At 39.2% G+C, this 26,786-nt stretch overlaps 3 pseudogenes; 1 reads left to right on the top strand and 2 right to left on the bottom strand.

The window, feature by feature from the left end:
• Nucleotides 1–1,626: 1,626 nt before the first annotated feature.
• Nucleotides 1,627–3,106, bottom strand: LOC147820717 (elongation factor 1-alpha 1 pseudogene; annotated as a pseudogene).
• A 2,227-nt stretch (nt 3,107–5,333) lies between these two features.
• Nucleotides 5,334–12,749, bottom strand: LOC101708782 (olfactory receptor 2T8-like; annotated as a pseudogene).
• A 12,287-nt stretch (nt 12,750–25,036) lies between these two features.
• On the top strand, nt 25,037–26,482 carry LOC147820716 (olfactory receptor 2T33-like; annotated as a pseudogene).
• The last annotated feature ends 304 nt before the right edge of the window (nt 26,483–26,786 follow it).

Raw genomic sequence — 26,786 nt, 5'->3', positions numbered from 1 at the left:
AGGGCTTGGAATATGTCACTCCAAGCTCTTCTTGCCTTGATGGCTTGAGTTCAGAAGTATGCAGTGATTCTGATGGCCTTTCTTTTGTATGTGATTTGTTTCTTTTCTCTAACTGCTTGTAGAACTTTGTACTTCTGTTGAGTTTCTGGAATCTTAACAATTATATGAATATATGTAGTTTTTTTTTATCAAGGTTATTTGGGGTCCTATATGCCTCACTTATCTGTATGTCAAGCTCTTTTCCCCTGCTTGGGAAGTTTTCTGCCATTATTTCTGTGAAGAGATTTTTTTATGTCATCTGCACTTTCTCCTGTTTCTTCCTTGACTCCAATCAACCTTATGTTATTTTCTTTGCATTGTCTAGCAGCTGCTGGATTGATTTCTCATGTTCTCTTATAATTTTAAAACAATTTCTCTTTTCCTGGTCATTAATTTCAATCTTATCGTCTATATCTAAAATTCTGTCCTCACATTGGCTCATTCTGTTGTGTAGACTTTCAATGGAATTTTTCATCTCCTGGAAATCTATTTGCATTGGTTTTATGGATTCCATTTGTTTCCTATTTTGGGTTTCCATCATGTTCCTGAGCTCCTCTCTAGATTTATTAATCATATCTTGAACTAGGAGCACAATTTCTCCTGTTATCTGAGAAATTATTTCTGATTTCATTTTTTCCAGATTCCCTTTTATTGCCAGTTCAGTGGGTCCAGGTGGTTGAGTATCAGAATGCTCCATCCCATTTCCCTTTGGGGTTTCTGTAGGTTATCTGGAAATCTGGTTTTGAGACTTATTTACATATTTTCTCATTTCAACTGGAGGGGCAGGGGAGGTGCATTTGATGTCCACGTGGCTCACCTCCTGTGAGCTGAGAGAGGAGGGCCAAGCCCCAGGAGCAGCGGCAGGGATGGTAGCTCAAAAGCCCCTTCCCCTGGGCCCGGAGCAGTGGGATGTTTGGTCGCCCAGAAGCCCCTTCCTCTGGACCAAGGGAAGTGGGATGGTGGCTCAGAAGCCCCTACCTCTGGACCAAGAACTGTGGGATGGATGGCAGCCCAGAAGCCCTTTCCTCTGGGCTGGGAGCAGTGGAAGGGATGGTGACCGGGCAGCCCATTTCTCTGGACCAGGAGCAGTGGGATGGTGGCTCAGAAGCCCCTACCTCTGGGCAGGAATTCTTTAAATGCTGAGAACTTGATTAGCTCCAGTACAGTGGTCTGGTGGTCTGGTGTCCTCTGGGTCTTTGTAGTGTGGAGCCAGGCGGCTGTACAGAGAAGAGGCTAAAGGAGAGGGTGGGGATAGATTGCTGCCAGGGCGAGGGCTGATTTGGTGTTTTCAGTGGGACTGGTGACCTTGGGACCCTGTCCGCAGGCCTAAAACCACTTTCTTGCACATTTCTGCCGCTTCTGCTCTGCCCCCTTTTTTTTTTAATTAACCTTTGTTTTAATGGGTCTCAAAATCCTGTGACAGATTTTTGGTCAAGTTATTTCTGTTTAAAAATACTGATTTTAAAAAGTAATAACTTAAAACTGCCACACACACACACAAACCCAAATGGTCTGCAAAGCATTCTCCTTTCCTTCTGAAGGTTTTATGATCCAGTGCAATCATTAACCAGTCTTTCACTATTAAACTTACCGCTGTGCAGGCTGATGAAGCCTGGGGTGGCAGGGCAGGGATAATATTCCTTTAGCCTTCTGTGCTGTCCGGGCAGACATGGTGACCTGGCCAGGCCCCCCAGCGCTCTTGGCCACGGCTTTGATGACACCACAGCAACTCTCTCTCTCATATCATGAAGAGTAAAATGACCCAGATGAGGAGAGTCAGAGAAGCTGTCAACAAACTTGGGCTGGTCTGGAATGCTGTGAACAGTCTCAACATCTCCAGATTTCAAGAATTTGGGGCCCTGTAGGAAACAGGAGAAGGGGACGTTACCAGGACCTCTGCAGTAAATCCTGGTCTCCTGCAAACCATGGCAGCACACAGCAAATTACAGGAAAGATAAAAAAATGAGACTGAGAAGAAGCTGAGCTTTGGATCTGATCAGTGCTGCTCTGGGCAGCAAAGACAAAAACCCCCAGTTTACCACACCTTTTATTCAGTACCTCTGGAGAAACAAATGTAACAAATGAATATGTAGATTTCAGTATTTCATATTGGGATAAACAAGGTGTAACAAAAGACTGAGGGGCCATGGAAATATAAGAACAATGAGGAACTATGAAGATGAAGATTTGGTTCCTCCCAGGGTGTCTCCTGCAGGTGTGGTCTTGTCCTGGAGCATCACAGCATCACAGGATCATTGAGATCTCAGATGTGACCCGAGGCCAAAAGGGAATTATGTCTTGGAATGCCATAGCTGGCCTTTAGGTGGAAGAACTGGGCCTAATCAAATGGTTTTTCCCTAGAATTATGTAGCATTACTCTTAACAGGGCTCTTTTCCAGCTTCGCCAAGGTCTGGCATCAATATTTTCTCTCAGCTCAGCAAACTTGCAAGCGATGTGAGCCGTGGGGAAATCCAGCACAGGCACAGTCAGCACCAACCTGGCCTGGATGGCTCCGGAAAATCCCCCAGCAGGGAAACCAGCTGCTTCCATGGATGGGTCACTTTTGCTGTCACCAGCAATGTTGCTGCCATGAACATCTTTGGCAGACACATTCTTGATGTTGAACCCCACACTGTCACCAGGAAGAGCTTCACCCAAAGCTTCATGGTGCATTTCAACAGACTTCATGACAGCTGTGACTTTGCCTGGAGCAGAGGTGATCAGCATGCCAGGTTTGAGAACACTAGTCTCCATGTGGCCCACAGGAACAGCAGCAATACCCCCAATACTGTGGACCTCCTTGAGGGGCAGCCACAGAGGCCTCTCAGTTGGGCAACTGGGTGGCAGGATGCAGTCCTAAGCTTTAAGCAGTGTGATTCCATAGGCATTGCCATCTTTATGAGTGACCTTCCACCCCATGAACCAAAGCATCTTAGCACTTGGCTCTAGCACACTGTCACAATTCCAACCAGACATTGGTACAAAAGCTACTGGGTCAGGCTGGTAACCAATTTTCATAATAATTAGAACATGTCTAGAAACCATTCATTGTCCACCTCCCCATGACATGGACCAGGTTCCTGACATTAAAATATCCTGCATGTAGGAATGGGCTGTTTGAGAGAGTAAGGATAAGTCCCTCCCAGAGTGACAAGGTAGTGAGACTCAGCTGCATTTCCAAAATAACTGAGGACTCCAGCACTCTCCCTGGTCTGTGCTTCTTGTCAGTGCCTCCTCCAGACTCTTCTACTTCTTATATCACAGGAGAGTGGGAACATTTCCCCAAAAACCCTGTGAAGAAAGGGATACCTTGGGAAACAGGGCTCAGAGACACTTCCAATATAGTTGAAATAAATGAATGAAATAATTCATCTCCAAATATGATATTTTAAATTCATTTGCTTTGTCCATAGAATGTTAATAAATACATATTTATGAAAGATATAAAAGGAACAGTCATAATTATTTCCTTTGTAAAATCAACAGTCTCTTAACAGTGTCAAGTTTATTGCTTACAGATTATTATACTTGTTCAATCATTTGCTACCAAAAGATAAGAAATGTCCTCCAAACATCTGAGCCCCTATTTTTCTTCTTTTAAATCATTTTATATATCAGCAAAAAACACCTCATATGAAAAGCTTTCAGATATTCAGGGACATCATTTCCCAGTGCAATACCATTATGTTTTATAAATCATAGCTAAGATGCAAACACTGATACTCTCAAGCTGAATGGAGAAGTTTGGAGAGACATTTCATACATCATCACATTAGTTAAAATAACTAAAGTTAACACAGTGAATGACAACAGATATGTCAGATATGTACACAATCATTAGAAGTAACCAAAACTATACCTCTATTTGAAAAAATATTAATAGTCATTAAAGTGATCTATTTTATATTGTTGGGTCAATAGTTGCATTTTCTTTTGAAACATCTATAATTCTATTTTCAGAAATCAAAATACTTTCACAGAAGAATACATACAAATATGCAATAAGGTAATTTTTAAGTCTTTTTTTCTTTTTTCTTTTTTATTATTATTTATATATTAATTGGTACATTTTAGGTATACAATACATTTACATTTATCATTGGGTGTTTGTACCTGAACATGATGTATCTTAGTTCTTCTTTTTTCCCCCATTTCCTATGTGCCTTACAACTCCACCACCCTTCCCTATTTACATAGACTTTGTTTCCATTTTTTTCTTTCTCATAATTTTTCCTTTCCCTTCTTCCCTTTCCCTTCCCCTCATTCAGAAAATTCAAATTGAAAGCAACATAAGTAACAAGAATCTCATTTTAATTGGTTTAAATGAAGAGTTTGGTAATATTGGAACAATTGGAATTTGTGTTCACTCCTGGCCAGAGTCTAAAATTAGACAAACACTTGCAAAATGTTTTATAAAAAGTTCATCATATAGGCACCAAAAGCAATAAACGTATCACATAAGGGAGTTTTGTAGAAGCATTAGTTATAACAGTTCCAAATTAAAGGCAGTACAGATGTCCTTCAGCAAAATAGTGGGCTCACAAACAGTAATAGAGCATACTAACACAGGAAATACTGCAAAGGACAAAAAAGTACAAACTGCTAACAGGCTGGAAAATGTGGGTTATATTGTAACCTTATAATCCTTATGGAAGAAAAATCAACATACAAGAAAGATCTACTGTTGGATTGCATTACCATGAAATTTTAGAAGCGCCAAACTGAATAACATGGATGGAAATAAGACAGTGGATGTGTGTTGGGTGTGGGTTTTCACTGGCAAAAGATTGGAAGACCACTCTGAGGAGGTGTAAGTTGTATCTCTGATGTCATTTGTGTGTGGTGTATGAGTGTGCGTGTGTGTTTGTGTTTTGTTCCAAGTACAGGCATTCATTGAAACTGGTAGAAGGAAAAACACATATGGCATTCAACTGTGTGCAAATCATACCTTCATTTATAAAGTGACTAATTAATCCTCAAAATTTCTCTAATATTTACTTAATTTTTAACAGATATATATCATGGGGAGTTACATAAAGATTTATATCAGTTTATAATGCATAGTTTTACCAAACCACAAGTTAACATGGTAGTGAAACCACAGTAAATAAATCCAAACCCAACAGATTCCTCCAATCTGTAAAGCAAACATCAAAATCAGATATATGCATATACATGTATGTATTTGTGTGTGTATGTGTGTATGTATATATATACATAATTAAGTGCTTCCTCTTAAAAAAAACTCAAAAAATGCTTTATGCAGATTTCGATGTTTTAACAAATAAACACATCATCTGTCACTTCTTAAGGCAGCACACTGGCTCAGACACTTCCTCAGGGCTACCTTGACCTCATTGTTCCTCAGACTGTAAATCACAAGGTTCAGCATAGGGGTGAGGTTGGTACAGAATACAGGCATGATCTTATCATGTTTAGCTAACCTGTAGGATGTGGGTCACATGAAGTTAAAAATGACTGCACAATAACAGAGTCCCACCATGGCCAAATAGGAGAAGCAGGTGGCACAGGCCTTCTTGCAGTCTTCTGTGGAGCACATGTGCAGGACAGCAATGAGGACAGTGCTGTAGGATGTCAGGATGAGGGACAAGGGGATGAGGAGCATCAGCACACAGCAGATGTACATGACATACTCAAAGGCAGAGGTGTGCCTGCAGGCCAAGTGTACCAGTGTGGGGGCCTCACAGAAGAAATGATCAATCTCATTTTTTGCAGAAAGGGAAGCTCAGGGAAGCAGCAGCCTGTAGGAGGCCATCAGATACCCCCAGGAGCCAGGACCCCAAAGCCATTCTCAGACACAATGGCCAGCTCATGAGGGTGGCATACTGCAGCCGGGGGCACACAGCCACATAGTGGTCATAGGACATGGCTGCTAAGAGGAAGCACTCTGCACCACCATTTGTCTGGAAGAAGATCTGCAACCCACATCCCACTGGGGAGATGGACTTCTTTCCAGTCAAGCAGGAAGCCACCATCTTGGACACAATGGTGGAGATGAGCACCATATCCATGAGGGAAAACTGCTGGCTCAGCAGGAAGCACACGGGTGTGTGTATAGCCAGGGATCTTGGTGAATAAGGAGAACCATGAGGCCATTGCCAAGGAGGGACGTGACTATAACTGCTACAATTACCCCAAAGACAATCTGGTAGGCTGTGTTGTGCTGAAGAGGCCTAGGAGGATGAAATCTGAGTGATGTTTCCATGGCCCATGACTTCAAGCAGAGGAGCTGCTCTCAGTGGAAAGAGATGAGGGAGGCGCCCACATTTCAACACTGCATGTGAAGCACAGGTTCCTAGAAAAATGTGATTTCAGCAAATGAAATCTATTTTAAGTTCTTCATCTAACACTGGGAAAATGCTTTAAACTGTATACTAAATTACCTGACAACTGTTCTTATATTTCCAAATTTTAGGTAATAAACACCTTGAGGTAGAGTATTGGTTAAGTAATATAACAAATCCATATTTTGATATTTTGCTATTATCATTACTTGGCACTCACATAAATGCATGAGAAGGAAAGTATTCAATCACTTTGTCATTTACACTTTGGCTTGCATTTTATTATTCATTGTTAATAATCTTAGAAGCAAAATCAACTCAATATTTTAGTTATGTTGATGCTACATACATCAGAATGAAAACACATCTAGAACATATTGAAATGTTTAATCTACAAATATCGTTATCTTCTCTAACACTGATTAACTCTGCAAGTCTTTTTTCTTTTCAAAGAAGATAACTGAACCCTCTCTGACAGAGAAACTAGAAGGACAGTGCTTTAGGTGACGTGTGCATGCTGGGCCTAAACACCTGGCAGCCACAACCTGCAGAAGGAAATGGTTCAGTTGCCTCACACTGCAGAGGTTTGGATCATGGACTGTGGGCTTCAGGGCTGAAACACCATCCAGGAATTGTGGGGCTGAGAAAAGCTGCTTAGTCCATGGTGGTTGAAAAGCAGAGCTGGGAGCAGCTTCAGGTAGGAAGGGGCAGAGAGCACGAACTGGAGCCAAGGTTTTTCTCCATGATCACAGCGACACACCTAGCCCTGGGCTTTCTCCATCCCTAGCAGGTTCCATGGCCAGCCAAGAGGCAGCCCAGCCCTCACAAAGTCTGCACAGTGACGCATAACTGTAGGGAGCAAGAATAAATTTAGTTCCACATTACAGAGTGATGTACTTCAACCAAAATGACCTTGCTTTTTTCTGCACTTTACAACTACAACATCAAATACACACTTTCTTAATCATTCAAAAATATTTTGCTGTAATGATCTTTTGCTCTTTTGCCACACAAATGCCCAACTTAGTAGGAACTTGGGAGACCTTAGTACTTTATCCACCAGTGAAGCTCCATCAATACCTTGATCATTCTCAAGAGGATCTAAATCTCTAAACCCATTTCTGTCTTTGATCCACTTCTGCCACACCAGATCTAACCTGTTCAATAAAACTATCAAGGGCTGCAGAGATGTGGATGGTAGTTCCCTCCCAAGGTTACTGATTGATTCTCCCCTTCCATGGCAGGAAGCCTCCATAGCATTGAGGACCTTGATGTCCTCAAGGTCATCAGTGCCCTCTCCGTATCAGTGTGTCCTTCCTCTGTGGTCACCCACTTCCCTTCTAGCTCACACCTGGTTTGCTTCTTTTCCCAGCTGTGAGGTTCCTGCTGCTCCACTGCACTGCACACCTCAATAGGGCAGAGCAGTGTGACAGAAGCTGAGTTCCCTCTAGGTGAGGCCCTGAGACAGCACAGGAATAGCTCCCTCAAGGTGTCCTCTGCTGAGTTATGCAAGGGAGATCTGTGTGTTTTCAGAGAAGAAATGGAACAACCATCAGGATTATCAGGTAAGAAAGGTACATTCATATGATGTGGCTTCTACTTGGTTTTCTGTGACTTTCAAATGTGAAATTGTTAGTCTTAATTTCTCAATTGAGCTAGGTGATAAATGTACATTTCTTAATGTAAAACAAATCTATAAAGCTGATTACATACTATGAGTTCAATGTTTGATACACAAGAGTAAGCATTTAGTTTATTTAATGGAAAAAAGAAATGCAACAATAAAATTGTGTTTGAAGTGGATGCCAAAGTTTATTTGTTTTAAAAATAAAATTAAAATTATATTCTATCTACACATAAACTAAGATTTTTCACATTTGTGAAAATGTTTTAAATTTACACAATAATGATTTTTTCATATAATTCCTTAAAAAATACTATGAATGTAGAGTCCAAATTAGAAATGAAAAATTACTTCATCCTATAAACACAGCACTAAAATTCATAAAGTAGCTGTGCAAACTCTAAATTAATTAGTGAATTGCTTGAAAAAATTCCTAATCTGAAATACAGAGATTTTCTTGTTATTTCTTCTCTGTCTTCAAAATTTAACAGGTCTTCTAAATAGTTTTGCTTCTGCTTCCAAATCTGTTTCTTATAATGGTGAAAAAATGTTATCATGTTTCCTCAAAGCACAGCTATGTATTTGCAGTGTGTGAAAGGGCACAGATAGGTCCCTTCCTTTCTTCTCATGAAAAGCTTTCCAGAAATAATGAATTTAGAACAGGTCTGTAATTTCCTTTCAACATTCTTCCCAATTCATTGCCAAAATTTGTCATTAGAACCATCAATGTTTTACCCTACTCTGGATACCGATCTGAATAACCAATATGCTCTACAAAAAACAACATTGTGGACTGGAAATTTAGTTCAGTGAGTCCTGCACTTGCCTCACAAGCACAAGGTCCTGAGTTTGATCCCCAGTACAAAAAATATAATATAGTAACAGGCAAAGGACTTGACAGAATGGATAGAAGATTGTAAGTATGGTGGAAGCATCTGCAGGCACACATTTGGCTATTCAGAGAGTGAGATGGGTAACACACAGGACTTCCTTCACAAAATGCGTGAAGTGGGGGTGTAACTGTGGTTCTCTGCAGTTCACGATTTACAAGGAAATCACTGATTTGAACTACTTATGTAGAATAAGAAAGACCCTGGCAGATGGACCCACAGAAGAGTGATCTAGATGCATGGAGTCTGTGCAGGACGTTGCAGTGCTAGCTGAGGCCATTTCACTTTATCACTGCCTCCTGTGACTGTCTTGGGCTTTGGCCCCCTGACAGGCTCAGGTCCATCCCACCTTCATTAACCAACCAGACTGGAGAGTGAGCACTGCAGGCTCCAGAGATGTTCAATGTCAGAGCTACTTTACTGAGTCATGGGATGTTTGTGTACTTTGTATATGCACCAGGAAGCTGTGATCAATCACAATAACAAAAAATCATTCAAAGCAATGCAAAATGCAAATTAATGTCCCAGCAAAGGAATTTGATTTTTACAATACACTAATGAGCAAAGGAATGTTTCTGGGAGAAACCATGTCAGTAATCCTGACGTATTTTCCCACTTTCTTGCTCCTGCCTTGTTCATAGGAGCAGCTAAACTTAGTGCTGTCTGTGCATTAAGATCCTGACCCAGACTTCTCCATGAGACAGGCCAAAGGTATGGTCTTAGGAAGAATGAATAAACACACCCAGTGCTCCCAGGACCTGATCTCTTGGTCTAGGGCTTCCAATCACACCCACTATGGAAAGAACAGTACCTCCCATGACTCAATTCTAGATGTGCATTGGAAATCGCCAATTCAGGGGAGCAATCTTCAGGCTGATTCCCCTCCATCCTGGTCATTCTTTAAAGGTTCCACCATTTGGGGGCATTCTATTTCATGTTTTAATTGGAATGAACTCATTTTTTCTGTGTTCAGGTAGGAACTCTAGCTGATAATGTCAGACTCCAAATTATATTTGCATCAATTGCTAGACAAAGAAGGATAACAGAGAGAATTAACTCTTGGAGGAAGACAGTCAGGGAACTTAGAAATGCAGATTAACAGGTCTTTTAAATGGTAAAATAGCAAGAATAAGATGATTTTAGCACTGACTCTATTTATCACAATTAAAGCAAGGATGATGTTAACCTGCAACTATTCTATTGTTTCTCCACTTTAGGTGGGAGGGCTTTTGTCCCCATGGTGTACTAAGAGTATAGTATTTGGAGAGTAGCAGAATGTACCAACACTGATAATTATTTTTCTCCAAATTTGAGAATCACATGAGTGAGATGATGTACCATTTTCACAAAGAAGAAATTACTACCTTTTTCCATATTATGATATTAGCATAAAACTCTTTGTGATGGGAAATTTTCACTTCATAAGTAATGAAAGAAATAAGTCTCACTATTTTGGCATTTTACAGTCTAATATTTTAATTAGTAGATACTGAAGCAATCTGTAATTGCTCATTCTCATGTTCCTGTCCCCTGTTCAGGAGCACTGTCCCCATGAGGAAGGACTCACCAGTCACTGCCACTGTCAGAGTCTGTATAAGTAAGGCTTTCCTCATTCACTTTCAACATTTTTCTTTTCATCTGTTGTCAGACAACAGTAATTTTACTGGAAATGCTCACATTTGAACAGAAATCTTTTTTACTCTGAGTTAAAATAACAGATGAATTGGCATTTTCCAGACATCATTACTGAACTTCAGGGAAACATTACCCTAAATAACTTCTATAATGATTCAATTAGATAATCCCAGATTTGTGTCACAGAAAACACAAACTTTCCCCACTTCCTTTAATATGGTAAAAAGACCCTGCATATCCAAGAAAATTTCTTCATCATCTTTAGTGTTCTAAGAAACCATAAGTCTTTTGAAAAAAAATTTTTTACAATATACTTTAAGAGTGTGCCATTAAAGTAAAGTAATATGAAGGAGGTAAAAGACTTAGAAACTGCACAGAATGCCACAAGTGCACATAAGTGTACAATAAATACAATAATTTTTGTTTTCAGTTACATGTGGCCACTACAAATTTTTATCGTAATTTGGGCTAGTTTACTAAACTTAAATTATACAAAAGTGGAGGATCAACTTGTTAATAGGAGGTGATCACAGTATAAGTAATATCTTTAATTTTTTTAAAAGTGATATCAGCGAAAGACACATTGACTTTATTTCCTGTCAAAATTCTTGCCCTCTATGGAACACATTTACCTTGTGTCCAGTCACTTCTGATACAGTTCTGGAAAGCTTGTTTTGATGTCATTAGAGGTGAGATTAAAAAGTACAGTGAATTCTTCTGACCAGTACAATCTGATGGAAAAACTCAAAGGTGTGTTTTTATCCACTTTCTCCACCACCTATGCCACTGTGCAAGTTCCAGCTCTTCTCCAGGGTCAGAATAAACACAGAAGGGAAATGGTTTGAATCTATTCAGGACATACAGGGGGTCACAAAAGCTCAACTAATGACAGAAAACAGGTCCCCAGAACTGCCTCAAAACTGGCCACAAAGATGGGATAAGTGTGCTCCATTGAAGGGAAGAACTTAGAGGGGGCTTCCTGGTGATGTCTTTTTTTGCATTATTTTTTAAAAATTAAACATTCAACAAAGTTTTGGATTACCTCATATTTTGAAACACTGCAATGCTTTCCTCATTTTTCTTTTATATTTCTCCATGTTAATAAAGTACCATTCTCATATTAATGATAAATATATGCTCATTATTTTGGTGGGAAAGAAGTAAGAAAAAATAAACATTATCAACTTGAATACCCAATTGTTATGTCATATCTTAAAAACTTTAAATTTTTAAGATTAATTATAATTCCTGTAGTCTCAGCATGGAATATATTTCTAGTGGCTATCCATTGCTCAACATATTGAGGCAAAAAATTGCTTAGATTTTCCCAGAGAATGTTCTCTGAGTCACTCTTCCCAGGGTGCCCAACACCTCCTTGTTCTTCAGGCTGTAGATCACAGGGTTGAGCACTAGGGTGAGGATGACATAGAAGACAGCCACTACCTTGTTCTCTGCTAGAGACTGGAGAGATTTTGGGCAGATTAAGTGTAATCAGAGTACATAGTAGAAAATCACCATGGTGAGGTGGGCAATTCAGGTAGAATAGGCCTTCTTCCTGTCTTCCTGTGAGCACACGTGGTAGACAGGAAGGAGAATCTTGCCAATAGGAACCCAGGATGACCATGAAAAGGGAACAGAAGAAAGAGGATATTGCTCACAAACACAGTGTACTCAAAGACCCAGGTGTCCCTACAGGCCAGAGCCAGCATTGCTGGGATATCACAGAAGAAGTGATCAAAGGCTCCAGACCTGCAATAAGGGATGTGGAAGAGGTACAATGTATGAGCAGAGGATTTTACACCACCTGTTGCCCAGAATCCCAGGATCATCAGCACACACACTCTTCTGTTCATGTGGATAGGGTAGTGCAGAGGGAAGCAAATAGCCATGTAACAGTCATAGGACATAGATATCAGGATCAGTCCTTTTGAATAAGCTAAGGTCACAAAGAAGAAACACTGAACCCCACACCCAATGAAGGAGAAGGACTTGTTTCTAAAGAGGAAACCAGAAGCCATATTGGGCACAGTGGTGCAGATGTAAATGAGGTCCATGAGGGAGAGCTGGCTGAGCAGGAAGTACATGGGAGTGTGGAGGTGGGCATCCAGGAGGATGAGCAGGACCATGCACAGGTTGCCAGCCAGGGCCATCAGGAAGGTGGGGAAGGTGAGAGTGAAAAGGAAAAGGCCAAGGCTTGATGGGGGGAACAGGCCCAGGAGGATGAAGTCAGTAGAGGTCTCATTGTAATTTTCCATGGTGCACACATATGGTTTTCTGAAGACAGACACAACAGTGATACATAGAGATCACCATTAGCCAATTTTGAAGAATTTCTTAAGATAATTAGCATATGCATCATTCTTTAAATTATAAAACTTAAAAATAATACTCAATATTACCTATTTAAAAATAAATATTATTTTCCTCCTGAGAAATTAATATTTTATGAAGCATCTACTACTCAAAACATTTTAAGAAATATAAAAATTTGTGGAACAATAATATTTCTATTAAAACTTCAAGAAGATGTGAATATTTTATTTCTCCATGTGAACTTAGAAATCATCAAATTCTGATGTTACATTATTCAAAACATTTGAATAGAAAATGAAAATATATGTAAATTATAGGTCTAAATCATGAATAAAATTATAATTCTCTCATGGCATTTCTTTTGCATTTGTATTTACTTCTTCAGATTTGATTGCAATATTTCATCAAACTCTCACTCTTTTAAAAAAAGGATATTTCCTTTTTAGGGATCCTTATCAAATAATCCCCATGTGAAACTTCCTTACATAAGATGTCATTATCATGTTATTTTGCTTAGAAATCTGGAATGTAATCTTATTGTCACATACCTCTTTGATAAAGTCATAGTAATTCCTACTAGAGTTTCAGTGTTAACCATCATCCATTCTCTTTCCACAACTCCCTCAGTATCAGAACATGACTAGTGCTCTGTATGATTTGAGAGGAAACATCAAGGTGGATAACAGGGTCTTTAAAAGATGCCAAGGTCATTCATTACTTGGCAAATGTAAAGTTAAATCACAATGAGATACCTTTGCACATTCAGTAGGAAAAAATTCATTAATGAAACAAATAAAACAAAACACTTCTTGACAAGATTATGGAATGCTTGTAAATCTTTGTACTTTATTGAAGTCATTTCAAATGATGCTGCCAATATGGAAAATAATATGATGCCTCATAAATGAAACAAAATTTGATTATGAAGTAGTAAGTCCACCTTTGCTGTGTATGCCTAGGAGCTAATGCAGACACTCAAATAGCTGTTTTTATGCCATTTTAATACCTGCATAATTCACAATAGCCACAGGTAGAAACACAAAAATTCTTCATCCACAAATCTATCCACAAAAAATGTGATATGCACATCCAGGGAATATTACTCCATCTCTTAAGGGGAATGCATGTTGACACAAGTTACAATATGGAGGAGCACTGATGACATCACCCATAGTGAAATAAGCCCAGAACAGGACAAACACTGCATAAATGCACTTTAAGAAGTGGAGATGGTGGAATGGTGGGTGCTATGGGCTGAATGAACAGAGAGAAGCTGAAACAGACTTAATGCATACAGAGTTTTGGATCAGTGTGGTAGAAAGATCTTGAGATGGAGAGGTATTAACTGGTCCACAGGATGACTCAGAGCTTCCCCACCTTGCTTCAGCAATGGTAAAGTCCCAAATTTTACCTCTCACATGTTAACTGTAACAGAAATGCCTCAAAACTCACACTTAATAAAGTTATTCCAAATATGTTATAAGGCAGTTAAAGCAGTATCCTGAGCCATGTTGGAGCAACTTATATTCCATCATTGCTTGATCTGTGCTAATTTGCAAAAATAAAAACTTAATAGAAATAATTGTTTTCAGAAGATCTTTAGAAACAATATGACAGCAACAGATTAAAGTTGTCCTATTTAACTTCTATAACTAGTTTTATTATTATGAAGTAAAATACATGCTCAAATGCCACATCAAGTCTGATATGGATAGTGTATCTCATGGGTGACTTCTCAGCATCTATTTGCTTATCCAAGTTACCCTGTGCTAATACTAGAATACAGTCCCATATCCTATTGTGTGCATAACCTTCCAGCATTATCCCTGACAGAGAAGCAACCTCAGTCATCAAGTTATTGGTTTCACTAATATAAATGAACATTTTTCTTGTGTAAAAATAACCTCTGTTTTTATTCTTTCTACCATTTTATTCTTTAGTGAAATAACTGTAAGTAAACTATACAAAGTGTATTTTAAACATTTCTACTTAGGTTGACTTTCTAATATTCTCATCAAAATGTGGAATGTAGATGTCAGAGGAACCAACATGGAGGAAAAAGTGGCAGGGAGACTTGGAGGATGGAGTCCTGACCTTAAGAAGCAGATGCCTTGGGGCAGGACTGTCTTACCTGAGAGAAGAGAAGGAGGTATGGAAATTACAGATTGTGCTTACACACTGTCACCACGAACCTGTGCAGGTTTGTCTAGGATGCAGTTGAATTTCATCCTAATGGTAGTCTCTTCAGGTAGCTATCCACCATGACACTTTGTGAATGAGAAAGCTTAGATCCAGAGATTTTGAGTGAACTATACTAGAATTCCAGCTAGGAAAATGTCCAGCCACATGTATAGAAACATATATAAAGTTTCCATAACATACAACTTAGTGCACATGTAACTGTAATGTGTATATGTTAATTCACACAGCAGTTGTACAGTGTTTATAGAAATAAATACAAACATAGTCAAACCTTTCAAAACCCCCTGGTCAAATTATTTTTCAATTATTGCTGGTTAATGATCTTAAAATAAGTGATGTTCATATTTTAATTATCCAAAACAAAAATGAAAATGAAAAGAACAAAAATATTGCACTACAAATTTTATACAAGTGATAAATTATTTAAAGTATTAAAATTTCTTTAAACACAAGCATTATTTTACTGTTATTGTTAGTCATGTGGGCATCTTGTGTTTCCTTTATCACCTGGTTTTACTGTTTTTCTACTTTGACCTAGCAACAAATATAAACACTCTCATATAAAAATGTTTTTAAAAGACTAAATGGCAATAGATATCTTATTCCCCATGACACAAGGACCCTACCAGGAGAATTTGACAGCATAGAAACATCCTCGTGATCTCCACTGTAAAGCAGGTATATATTCAACATCATGAGCGAGATTCTGCAATGGCTGCCCACATATTACAATGAATTCTGTGCTGTAGTACACTATTGGGAGCAATTCTACATAACTTGGGCGGGGGGATCATTTTATTAGTCCTAGTTCTCCTGCCTAAAGATCAGCTATGGCATTTTGAGACATAACTCCATTTTGGCCTCCTGTCTCAACTGAGGCCTCAATGGTCCAGTGATGCTGTGATGCTCCAGGACAAGATAACACCAGCTGAAAACATCCTGGGAGGAACAAAATCTTCATCTGCACAGTTCCTCATTGATGTAGGAATTCAGCTGCTCCCCGGTCATCTGTTACATTTGTTTCTCCCTATGTACTGAATTTTCTCTCCTGAGTCATTTACTACATTTGCTTGTTCTGTGTACTAAACTTTCTGTTTCCAGTTATTTATTACATTTATTTCTCCCACTGTACTGAATAAAAAGTGCAGCAAGCTCAGGGCTTTCATCTTTGCCACCCAGAACAGCAATGATCAGGCCCAAAGCTCAGCTTCTTCTCAAAGTCTCATTTTTTTCTACTTTTCCTGTATAATAGATTTCATTATGCTTTCATTTAGAGTTGAAAATAAGATACTGAAAAATTCACCCTTTGTAATACTTGTACTAATAAAGTATGTAGAGGTTGTGAAACATAACATCATTGTCATAGCAGGAATAAGAGAAGCACAGACACTTGAGTCTCTGGTGCCCATAGAGGGACCAAGTGATAGAGCTGGAACCAAGGAGCAGTGCCCCCCAGAGTCCACACCTTGCAGTTTCCACTGTAGCACAGGCTCCCCTACTCTGCTCCCTTTTGACCAGAGTATTAGCAGAGAAAGAACTTTACACGGTAATGGTGCTTTCTTTGCATTTGTTCTGATCACTTATAGAGGTGGAGCAAGACTTTGAACTTATCAAACCATATGTTTCCTTAATTTCACATTGCTGAGAGTTTTCTGAGAAGGCCCAGATTGAAATTTAAAGCCTCTAAATGAAACAAACTGGCAAAGATTTAAATAATAATCAAATACACACATATTTCTCACATCTATGACACCATCTACTCTGTTTTGGAGAAATCTGAGTCACTTTTCTCTTCTCAGGATCCCAGATCCTCCTGGCTTATAGGTCAGCCTGAGAATGGAGCTAGGGATTGGGAGGGCCTTGAAGTTTCTGACTCTGGAAAGCCAGCCACAGCTCCATGCACAAAGCTGGTCCTGCCTGAGTCTCCCTACCGATACTGAGACATATTCCGCACTCGCCTTGGTGAACTAGAATTCACCACACTGTAAGATGACTCTTGGAGAATCTCGGAAGTCAGGGAGGAGCATTCTTTCAGTGTGTGTGGAAACCCAGTGTTATTCCCCTTCTCTGCAGCTTCCTGACGGATTCCACTGGAGAAGGCACAGGGGGTACACAGTGTTCTGTGTCATTTTACAGACTAATATTAACTGATCTTATTTGACATTTGCAACCACTTGTTTTCCATTGTCTAGAAAGGGATAAAGAACCATTTTTATCACATTAAGAAGATTAAAATACCCAGTAATTATTTTTGTGTGTGTACTTGGATGTTTCTACATCATATACTTCCAGGAAGTTCCACAAGCATGCATTAGTTTTTAAAGAACAAATATGGAACTAGGCAGAAGACATTTTTTGATACACAGAAATTGACTGCATTAATGTACTTTGAATTTTGTTCTGGACTGAGAATGACTTCTGCTTTATTGTACATGTTCATGGCAGAAAGATGAGCTTTAAATCTGCATCTAATCCAGGCCTTGACCTTTAGAAAGGTAAACTCAGGCTGCTCAGGTCCCTCTGAGTGTGCAGAGACACAAACATGGATGCCTACAGGCTGCCCATGGGAACACACACTGTGCACACTCAGGGTTTGACTTGGCTGAGGACAGCACTGGACAGAGGTGAAAGTTTAGGGTCTCCACCACTAATGCAGCCATTGCTGTTGTCAAATTATCAGCATCCATGTAATGTGATTGTTTTCAACTATGACTGCACAGTGACATCAAGTTCAGATTGTCTCTGTGAACCACACCTATGTGGTTCTCCAGAAAGCTTTTTCAGTTCCCTAAGGAAGATATTATTAATATTATCTTTTGAAACTGTGTGTTCTGTACATGAAGAAAATGATACATAAGAGAAGTAAATTAAAAGTATAAGCCCTACAATTTGGCACAAATTGAACTTGAATACAAACTGGATAGCTATTACACAGCTACTATGCACACATTGCCAGGATCACTTCCAAAAGGCTTTTTTACTTTTGAAAACTAAGTTATTATTTCACATTTTGGTAATTTAACCAGTACTATTTTTCTTTTACCATAAGGTCTATTACATATTTTCATATTGAAATAATATTTATAATTTCCAGGTATTTGACCCCAATATAATGGATTCATGGAAGGTAAAATAGAAAGCAGGAGACAAGTGAAATAACAAAGGCTCAGATAATCTCTCATCACTCATAGAAAAACAAAGAAAACAAGGACAGATGAAGCAAAACAAAATCCGAGGACAAAGAAATATGCTCTGTACTATCCTGGCTGTGAACTGGACTCTAAATGCTGACTTTGTTCTTCAGTTGTCACTTCAGCCCAGGCACAGCGAGTGCAGAAGAAGGAGCTCTCATCTCTTCCTGACACCACTGCCACCCCATCCAGAGAACAGGCTCACAATGAGCTCATTTAGCTTCTGGTGTCTGCACCTCATAACCCAGGATTTCTGCTGCACAAGGGCTGGTCCTCAAACTCAACTATCTGATGCTGAAGCTAAGTTCTCTCAAGCACATGACAGAATTTCTCCTTCCATGAAACATATAAAAGTAAAATTAGAATTGGTACCACGGTTCCTCCCCACTTTGAACTACTCACTTCCTCAGTTAGCTGTTGCACTGATCAGCTTTCAACTTGCTGGACAAAACACTGGATACCCGCATCATAGAGAAGAGAGGTTTAGTTTGGTTCACAACTGTATTTGATGGGAGGCTGACTTCAAGTTAGGAAGCTCATAGAGGAGGGGCCAGGAGAAACAATGCTGCTCAGGTCAAGGTGGCCAAGAAGCTGAGTGGGTTGGAGGAGCATCAGCAAGAAACATAAGCTCCATCAGTACCACCTCCACTTGAACCTCCCTCCACAGCAGTCAGCTGAATATCAGTGGGCCAATTCACCCTGCACTCTCTCACTCCATGCTCTGACCACCTCTCCCAGATCTCCTCATTCACTCAGCTGACAGTGAGCCCACAGTCACAGATCACAGACATGTTTCTGAGTGGCCATTTTGAGTTCTATCCTGACAAGTGTACCTATAAACCACTCACTCCTCACCTGGCATTTCAGAGACCTCCACTAGATGGAGCAGCAACCAGGATTCCATCCTCCTGTAGCTTTGGACTGAGTCTACGACTGCCATGTCCCTGGGGAATGTCCACTGAGACCGACTGGAGGGGGCAGTCACCAGGGACACAGCCTGGCCTGAGGCCAAGGTGAGGGTGGAATACTGCAGGGAACTGAGATCTCTCCAGGCTGCCATGGGGAGGACAAGACAGGTACATGGGGACCTTCCCAGGCTGTCCTTCTCTGGTATGCCATGACCCCTTCTGTGTCAACGCTGTAGCTCAGTGCATGCATGGGTGTGATGTGCCTGCACGTATTATTTATCACTTTGTAGTGGAAGAAAGTGTGTAAAAATGAAATGCATTTAATAAGAGTAAGTAGAAAATCTTAGAATATCACATTCTAAAGGTTCCAATTATTTCCTTTAGAAAAGTCCACTGAATTTTGAAACAATTTTATCATTATTAAAATAGGTAATTAAAATGATAAAATTATTGATATAGGGAATTATTCATGAAATATTCAGTAATAATTTTTGCTACAAATAGAAGCTTACTCATGTACACAAATTTCTCATTTCTAAGAAATTATTTATGCATTTTCTTCAGAAATAAATAACATTGCACCAAATTTTTGTGTAGGGATTTAGCAATATTTGAATTGTTAATATTTGGGCAGAAACAATTTGTGAAGTGAAAATTCACAGACTGACTGCCCTTGTCTCTGTAAGCTGAAGTGCCTCTCTGTCATCCTCAGAAAATTGCCCTGGATATTACACCAGGGCCTGTCTGGCTCTCAAGACCCCAAGGATTGAACTTTGAGGAGCAGGAGCTGAGAAACCATGTTGAATGTGGATGCTGGGCCTGAGGAGGCTACCATAACACAGGGCTTTCTCATTGGCATCTCTTGCTACCTGGGCCAGGTCCTGGGACATGAGAAGATGGAGATACCCATGTTGGACACAGGCCTTGGTCTAATGAGGGCAACAGTGTCAGCAGGGAGGGCTTGTGTGACACAGAGTGAGGCAGCCAGGACACAGGAGGACCAGGGTGCCCCCTGAGCCCCACCTGTCCCAGGATACCCAGGGCACTGGGCTCAAACTGAAAGAAATCAGGAGTCAAAACCTGAGTAAAAGGCAGCTGCTACTCTTACTCATCCCTGAATGTCTCACTTTTGCCCACAGGAATTATTCACTACAGCACACAGCTCTTTAGATGAACAGTGGTACTCACTCATTTTTAAAAGTAAGCCCATTCTGTGTCCCAAAGAGCAAGGCTTGAGTGACAAAGGTTCTGTACTGTTGTGGCACATGCCTATGTGTTAGACACTCAGGAGGCTGAAGCAGGAGGACTGCTTGAGCCCAGAAGCTAATGGCTACCTTGGGCCAAACAGTGACACCTTGTTTCAAAAACACTGTGGAGGACCTGTGAAATAAGGACAAATCTTTTCTACACAGATTGAATAGGACATGGATTTCTGTGATTAATGAATGGGTATCCATCTGTTAAGTCATATTTCATTGAAGAATCAAGAGTTGACAAATAATATTCTATTTTTTTCAGGTGTTGTGCTCTATTTTTATCCAATGTCACTGAAAATTGACTGCATGTTAGGAGGGAATCTTGTATGCAGATGAGAATCATTATTTAGAATTGTGATGTGTTGAGAACTCAGATCCTGCAGGTCAGCAGGTGATGGGAGTTAGAAGTAATTGTGAGGTAGAGGAGGTTTTGGTCCTCTGACACATCACACTGTGTCAGTGTGAGTTCCAAATGTACAATAGTAATCTGTATGTGTAGTTGAAGATATGAATTCATGCAGGTTTTCTTTATATAGTCCTAATACACATGAGAAAATTCAATATCATGATTTATCCAATCATGTAAATTTGAGAGGTCAGAGTAAGAAAAGCAGCAAGGACAGTGGGATAACTATGTGCAGTGGAGTGTGAGAATTTTGAGGGGGATTTACAGCAATGTGCTTTTTACCATAATTTTCAAACATTAAAATATTCAACAAAGGTTTTGATCACAAAACACATTTTAAAAGACTGCAAATTTTCTGCATTTTCCATTTCAATATCTCCATAATACTGTCCTCAAAAGGTTGAAAACTTCAGGGCCAATATTTTTATTGGAAAGGTGAGACAAAGAAAGGGAAAATGTACATACAAGAGCACATTATTTTTATCATATCATACCTCAAATATTCAAATCTTAAACCTGAATTTTTTTTTCCTTAAATTATTTTATTGGTATATTTTAGGTATAAAATACATTTATATTTCTCATTGGGAATTGTACCTTTACATGATGCATCTTGGTTCTTATTTTTTCTCCATTCCCAGCCCTCCTTCACCCCCTCCACCCTTCGCTATTCACAAAGACTTTGTTTCCATTTTTTCCATTTCTCAGAATTTTTTGTTTACCTTTTTTTCCTTCCCCCTACCCCTCCCACATCTCCTACCCTTTGGACCTTTTCTTCCTATTTTGCATTATCAATTATTCATTTTAAACATAGGTACATTGTAGGTATAGAATATAATGACATTTGTCATTGGAAATTTGGACCTTTACATAATCTCTCTTGGTTCTTATTTTTCCCCCTTCCCCTGCCCTCCCTTCAACCCCTCCATCCCTTCCTATTTACAAAGACTTTGCTTCCTTTTTTTCTTTTTCTCATATTAATTCCATTCCCTTCTATCCTTTCCCCTAGCCCTCCCACTTCCTTCCCCTTTGCCCCTTTTCTTCCTATTTCACATTACCTATTATACATTTAGTCCTTATTTACACTTTCAGTTTCTCACACCAGAGAAACTATTCGGTATTTACAGATGTGTGTCCTATTTATTTCACTTAAGAGTATTGCTTCAATGTGCATCCACTTAGCTATACATGTCTCTAGTTTCTCATTTTTTAAGGCTGAGTAGTACTCCATTTTATAAAAAACCACATTTTCTTTATCCAGTCTCCAGTTGATGGGCATTTGGGCTGTTTCCAAGTTTTATCTATTACAAACTGTGCTGCTATGAACATGGGTGCACATATATCACTGTGATATACTTTAAATTCTTTGGGGAAGATATCCAGCAGGGGAATTGCTGGATCAAATAGGACTTCCAGTCCTAGTGCATTGAGGTATCTCCATACTGATTTCCACAGTGGTTGCACCAGTCTACACTCCCACCAGCAGTGGAGCAGGGTTCCTCTTTCCCCACATCCCTGCCAGCATTTGTTATTGGTTGATTTCATGATAGCAGCCATTCTTTTTGAAGTGAGGTGGAATCTCAGCATTGTTTTCATTTGCATCTCTCGAATGACCAGTGATGTTGAACATTTTTTGAGATGTTTATTTGCCATTTCTACTTCTTTGTGTGAGAAACCTCTGTTCATTTCAGATGCCCATTTTTGGATTAGGTCTTTAAATTTTTGAGCTCTGATCTTTTTAACTTCTTTATAGATTTGCCATAATAGACCTTTGTCTGAGGGACTGCTAGTGAACATTTTTTCCCACATTGTGGGTTGTGTCTTAACACTGCTGGTTTCTCTTGCTGTGCAGAAGCTTTTTAGTAAGTAGAGATCCCACTTATTCATGGTTTGTGCTAGTTCAAAGGCAACTGAGGTTTTGTTCATAAAGTCTTTTCCTACACCAGTGTCTTCAAGAGTTCTACCTAACCTCTGTTCCAGCTGGTTCAGCATTTCTGTTTTAATATTTAGATATTTAATCAATTTTGATTTTAGTTTAGTGCACAGTGAGAGATATAGGTCTAGTTTTTGTCTTTGGCAAGTTGAAATCCAATTTCTCCAGCACCATTTATTAAAGAGGCTATCTTTCCTCCAGTGAGGACATTTGGCTCCTTTGTCAAAGATGAGATGGCTGAGTGCATCTGGAGTTGTTCATGCATCTTCTAATCTGTTCTACTGGTCCTCAGGTCTGTTTCTTTGGCAGTACCATGCTGTTTTTATCACAGTAGCTTTGTAGTATAGTTTCAAGTTGGGGATTGAATACCCCCTGCCATGTCTCTGTTGACACTGCCTTTCTGCAGGGCCCCGACATGAAACAAAGAGCTCTGCAGGAAAAGTGCTCTGCTGCCCCCTAGTCTGCGTAGCAGCAGAGGACTCACAGAGTCACTTTTCAGATTAGAAGTAACCAGAAGCACTTCTGTGCCTTGAGAAATCAAAGGTCAGACATGTTCTACAGAATGGCCTCAGGATCTTGACGAATGAAATCAATCTGAACTCTCCTTCCAGAAAGTAGCCTTCTGCCCTGCCCATGGACACAATAGGTGCCTTCCTTTGTGCATTTTTCTTCTAGGAGAAGAGGGGAATTGGGTCCTGACAGCTGTATGACCTTTTGGTCTTCATGAGTTTATATATTTGTTATTAGTGTAGAATATGAAAAATGGTAAGGTCTAAAAAATCACCCCGTATATGTAATGTGTATCAGATTTCAACCTGTAAAACTTGCCAAATACATCTGTACTCCATTTGGTGGACTTAGTCAATTTGACTGTGTCTCCTAGGAGAATCAATTTTATTAAATATTAAAATGAGATATGATGCCTCCAGCTTTGATTATTTTGCTCATTTTGCTTTGGATATTCAGATTATTTTGTGCTTCTCTATAAATTTTAGGATTTTTTTCCTCACATTGTGAAGAATGACATTTGAACTTTGATAGAGATCTGTAGATCACTTTGAATGTGTAGATCATGTTGAATAAGATGGACAGTTTAACAATATTAACTCCTCCAATTTCAGAACATGAAGAATCATTCCTTTTGTTTTTGTTTTGTGTTCAATTTCTTTCCTTGATGTTTTGTGATTTTCACTGTAGACATCTTTCACTTTCTCAAGTAAGTTTATGTCTAGGTAAATTTTAAATGCTTATTGTGACCATGATTGCTTTGATGGCACCTTCATCCAATTTGTTATAGGTATGTGGAAAAGTTAGTGATTTTTGATACTGTTTTGTATTTGACTATTTTTTAATTTATCACTTAATAAACAATAGATCAAATAGCAATTATAAATATCTAATATCTGTGTTTTTCTGTTCAAGTCTCATTCCTCGTGAGTAATGATGACGCTTCTCAGAGAAGAAATCATTGATGTTATTTTCACCCTTTAACCTTCTTTCTCCCTGGATCTCCAGCTTGTCAGTGTAGCATTTATCAGCATCAAAGTCCTTTCCTGCCTTCCTTCCACATTCATTTGCTTCTGTAGGTAATCATGGCAGTAGAGTCAGGGTAACATGATAAACATGTCTAAAGCCCAAGTCCAATTTGGGAAAAATTTTTCTATTTTATTTAAAGGGAGTGGATGAGCCAATGATGAAAGTTTTAGAGCAGGAAGAAATGAACAAAAATGTTTGCATTTATAAAATCAGGGAGCACTCAAGATTGCCTTTTAAAAATCAGGGAAATAAAATTTTATTTAATGAAAGAATAAAGAAACTTCAATTCATTATTTGGGATATTGCTATTATTGATGGAAGGAAGAAAGTCCTTTATTTGTCCTTCTATGCAGTTTTCCATTTTTTGGAAACCACAGTGAAATAAATTTAACTCCTGTTCATTTTTTGAGGAAATTATTTTGAAAATATTAAGGTTCTATAAAGTCAAAAATAAATCATCAGTGCTACAAACAAATCTAAATCACAAAATTCTAAGGCAGCATTTCTTCCCAATTGTTTTTGGGTCTGGCCTACATAACAAAAACACAATACTGGTACAAGTAATTTCAAAAGAATAAAATTAAACCTATCATTTGCTAAAACTAAAAGTTTAAAAATATTTTTATTCATAATTTTCTACCAATATATTCCTGTGTGGAGTATGCCCTACCTTGGATAGGAGGAAGGATTTTGAATAATACATTCTATTTCAAATCCAGTAAATATAAACAAATTGTGAAGTAAGACTTTTAGATGATAAAATCCACCTTGTTCTCTGGCTTTCCATTTGCAGAATCCAACCAGTAGAAGGCATGGAGAAGAGCAACAGCAGGACAGACTTCATTCTCCTGGGACTCTTTAGGCACATGAGACTCCACCTCTTTCTCTTCACACTGGTGCTGGCTGTAGCCATTGCTTCCCTCTTGGGCAACACCCTCATGGCTCTCCTGATTCACCCATGTACTTCCTGCTGAGCCAGCTCTCCCTCATTGACCTCATGCTGGTCTCCACCACTATGCCCAAGATGGTTGATGGCTTTCCTGCTGGGAAGACATCCATCTCTCCAGTTGGTTGTGGGTTGCAGATCTTTGTCTCCCTCAACCTGGTGCTGGGAAGAGTTTCCTCCTGGCAGCCAAGTCCTATGACTGCTATGTGTCTTTCTGCCACCCTCTGAGATACCCTACCCTCATGAGCTGGCAGTTGTGCTTGCAAATGTCCATGGGCTCTTGGTTCCTGGGGGCAGCTGATGGGCTCATGCAGGCTGCTGCTACCCTGAGCTTCACCTATTACAGTGCTTGAGATATTGATCATTTCTTCTGTGAGGCTCCATGCAGGTGCGCTTGGCCTGAAGTGACACCTCAGTCTTTGAAAATGTCATGTACATCTGCTGCATCCTGATGCTACTGATTCCCTTGTCCCTCATCCTGATGTCCTACAGCCTCAACCTCATTGCTGTCCTTCACATGTGCGCCACAGAAGCCTCCAAGAAGTCCTTTGCCACCTGCTTCTACCATTTGCCCATGGAGGGACTCTTTTATGGCCCTGCCATCTTCATCTACATGAGACACAAATCCTACAGGTCAGCTGATCATGATAAGGTGGTGTCAGCCTTCTACCCCATCTTCACCCCTATAAACCTGAACTCTGTGATCTACTCTCTGAGGAACAGCGAGGTCAAGGGAGCCCTGAAAAGGTGGTTGGGAAAACAAGCCAGCCTTAAACACCAGTAAGCATAATTCCACTCTTCACTATGAATCTAAATTCCTGAATTTAACTTTTTAAAGATATTGTAATTTTCCTACTTTTTCATTAATGTAAAAAGAAAGTTGTTTATATATATCACTTTCTTAAGAAGTATTTAAGAATTAAGTGAGCAATTGCATTTTTGATACAACAGTTTTTGAGAATGTACTATTTATTATGATTCTAGTTAGGTAGTTTTTATATACCATAAAAACATGAAATTGTAAATGTTACTGATGTCATCTCCTTCTTTCTGGGTTAAAAAAGGGCATGATAAATATATGAAAAAGTGTTCAACATCACTTATCGTTTGACAGATCCAAATTAAAACAACTCAGATTCCATCTCTCTCCAGAAAGAAAGGCTATTATAAAGAAATCAAATAATAATTGCTGGAGGGGCTATGTGGAAAACAGAACCCTGGAGGGGAGGGAGAGAGGAAAGAAAGGACAAGGAAAAAAGTTAAAAATAGGAGAAAACATTGAAACAAAGCTTTTCTATATAGGGAGGGGAGGGGGGCTTGAGGGGAGGAGGGAATGGGAAAAAAAGAAGGGCAAGATGTATCATGTACAGGTGCAAATTCCCTATGATGAGTTTCATCATTATGTATATGTAAAACGTACTAATAAAAGTTTGCTAATGTGTGCATATATATATATATATATAAATTTTTAAAGGGCATGAAAAAAGTATTGTTCTAAATGTTACACAGGAGATAAGGTTAATATGTGACCTCAGAACTTTTTCTCTAACCTAGCATATGTTATTTATGTCATGTCATTTATGTTTAATGTCACTTCCTAT

Source organism: Heterocephalus glaber, unplaced genomic scaffold (genome assembly GCF_053883595.1).
Source record: "Heterocephalus glaber isolate CG9 unplaced genomic scaffold, H.glaber_assembly_v1.0 deba00001806, whole genome shotgun sequence".
Taxonomy (NCBI): Eukaryota; Metazoa; Chordata; class Mammalia; order Rodentia; family Bathyergidae; genus Heterocephalus; species Heterocephalus glaber.
This window is presented reverse-complemented; position numbering and strand designations above follow the sequence as displayed.